We start from the raw sequence: 3226 nt of genomic DNA, 5'->3' as shown, positions 1-3226 counted from the left end.
CACAGGGAGCTATATTCGGTATCTTGTAGTCATGTATAATGAAAAAGTATGAAAAATAACCTATCTATGTATATGTATGACTGAAACATTACGCTATATACCAGAAATTGACACAATATTGTAAACTGGCTATCTTTCCATTTAAAAGAACAAAAAGGATGAAATTCTGACATGCGCCACAACATGGACCAATCTTGAAGACGTAATACTAAATGTAGTAAGCTAGACAAAAAGGGACAAATGTGGCTTGATTCCACTTATACAAGATACACAGAATAATCAAATTCAGAAAGGAGAATGCTTAACGGGGCTGCGTCGGGAGGAGGGATGGGGAGTAACTGTCTAACGGGCACAGAGTTTCAGTTTGGGAAGCTGACATGGTTCTGGAGATGGATGGTGGTGGATCGCACAACAATGTGAATGTACTTATCGCCACTGAACTGAATACTTAAAAATGGCTACAACAGTGAATTTTATGTTATGTATATTGTACCACAATTTTGTAAGTTCAGTAATTTTTTACTATCAAGGAATGTCATGGAAACTATGTATCTGTGACAAAGACTTAAAATTCTAAACTGTCAAACTTTGCTGCATTGTGCTAAAATTATATAAATTCAACACAGAAAAACTGGCTACTACTTACTGACTAGAAGCCCACTTTGCTGTTGTTCAGCACATTATAGTAATTTTTAGGGTGTTAGTAGGTAACTCATTTATAATAACCAAAACACAAGTACAAAAACATAGCCAAAAAATTCATCAGGATCAGTGAAGAGCACCTAAGTTCCTGTACAATGACCTCTCCTGACAATTAGCAGCACAAAATCACAACGGTTTCTCTCACTTCCTACTAGAAGCCCTTGAAAACTAAGACAAAATTGGGATCACTATTAAAGTGGACAAACTAATTATGCAGGTCAATGTAATTACTATTTAACAGATACAGTTATCATTCAACATTTTTTAAAACGTGGGGTCCACGGAAAAACAAATCGTCAATTATACTCAAGAACTGACGTTCATCTTGATGTGCTCTCTCTGGAAGCTTGCTTTGCAGTCTCTAGGAGGTGAAAGGAACACTTTGTATCTCCCATCCATCAATATCTGAATTAACATATTTTAAAGATAAAACCCAAGAAACAACAAAGTTATTAAGAGTGATCTCTGTCATTTAGATGAGACTTGCTCTGTATACAGAAAGCATCACTAGTTGCACTGGAACAGATTCAAAATACCAAATATCACCATTTGTGCCCCACTTTCGCTTCCGTTGTGCCACCACAGTCAATCATGATGTTCTTTAGGCAAAGCAATCAAGTTTACGATTAATCCAAACTTACAGTAAGGGAGTAAAATTCATACTGGGTTATGAGAAAGAGGGATGGGTGGGAATAAAAAGGACATGACAGGTCTATCGCGACAGCATAGTGCACAGCCTCGGGTGTGGCCTCTCCTCAACACGCAGCTGCAGGATCCCCTACTCTGCTGAATTCTGGATTCTTACACCCCCTTAACTGATGTTCCAAAGGCTTCTTAATACAAGCTGAAGCTGATCTTCATCTACCCCTTCTATCCAAATCTGCTCCTTTCCCTGAGGTTCCTCACAGGCTCATGTTAAGCTGAAGTTCAGAGTCATCATTAATCCCCTCTCCTTCACCCCGTACCACATTCAAATGATCAGTAAGTTCTCAAATCCACCTCCTCTCACTCCACGACCACTGCCACGCCCAGCTCATGTCCTCACTGAGTCACACCTGTACTACTGCAGTACCCCCCAAGTGCTTCTCTGCTTCAGGTGTTCCCTCCTTCTTCTCCACCCTCCTCTCATAGATCCTCCTTGGGTCCACAGAGCAGTCTTTATGAAACATAGTATCACATCAGCTCCTTGTTTAGAAACCTTCAGTTGATCCTGTGTGAAATCATAACCAGTCCCAATTCTTTATAGCACGTCTTACAAAATCTTTCCAAATCTGGACCTAACGTCTGTCTCTAGCCTCACCTGCCTATACATGGACAGTTGTGCCCCCGTAGGGCTGCCGGTTCCTCTCCTACAGGCTCGCATTCCTTCACATCCCTGTGCCTTTGCAAATGGCCATCTCACTCCCTGAGAAGACCTCCCGCTTCCCCACTCCCTATCCATGCCACGAGTACTTTTACTTACCCTTTAAAATTAGGTTCACGATATCATCAACAAAGAAATTGCAAGGGAAAAAAGAGATGTCGGGGTAATGCAGAGACTAAAAGAGGGTAAGAGCCTACACAAATGCTCTGTGGAATAGTGTTCCTGGCCTGTTTCACAATCATACGGCTAGAAAAAAACAAGAAGCCAATAGGAACCATTTTTTTAAATTAAAAATAGGACACCCCTAATCTATTCCTAGCTAGGTGACAGTGTTTAAAAGCTGATACGTAACATTTCACACCCACGACGATGGCTACCGTCAAGAAAACAGGAAACAACATGTGTTGGTGAGGATGTGGAGAAGCTGAAACCCTGGTGCACTGCCGGTGAGAATGTAAAGTGATGCAGCCATTATGGAAATTGGTACGGTGGTCCCTGAGACAATTAAAAATACAATTACCATTTAACCCAGCAATATCATTTCTCAGTATATATCCCGAAAAATTGTAAGTAAAGACTCAAAAAGTATTTGCACTCATGTTCGTAACAGCGTTATTCACACGAGTCAAAAGGTGGGAGCAACCCAAGTGTCCGTGGATGGATGAACGTAAAAACTAAATGTGGTGTATACATAAAATGGAGTGGTACTTAGCTTTAAAAAAATTAATGAAATTCTGTTATGTGCCACAACACGGATAAATCTTGAAGATCTTATGGTTTAAGTGCAGTAAGCTAGAAACAAAGAGGACAAATACTGGGGAGGGTATAGCCCAGTGGTAGAGCGCACGCCTAGCGTACACAAGGTCCTGGGTTCAATCCCCAGGAACTTCTCTAAAAATAAACAAACATACCTAATTACCTATCACCACCAAAAAAAACCAAAAAAACAAAAACAAAAAAAAACAAACACTGTTCGATTCCTCTTATATGAAGTATCTAGAGTAATCAAATGCATAGAGTCTAAAGTAGAATGGTGGTTGCCAGGGGCAGGGAAGAATGGGAGTAATTACCTAATGAGTTTGGGAAGTTCAAAAAGATCTGGAGATGGAAGGTGGTGATGGCTGCAGAACAATGTGAATGTACTTAATGGAATAAATTTTA

The sequence above is a fragment of the Camelus ferus genome, chromosome 36, assembly GCF_009834535.1.
Source record: "Camelus ferus isolate YT-003-E chromosome 36, BCGSAC_Cfer_1.0, whole genome shotgun sequence".
Taxonomy (NCBI): Eukaryota; Metazoa; Chordata; class Mammalia; order Artiodactyla; family Camelidae; genus Camelus; species Camelus ferus.
This window is presented reverse-complemented; position numbering follows the sequence as displayed.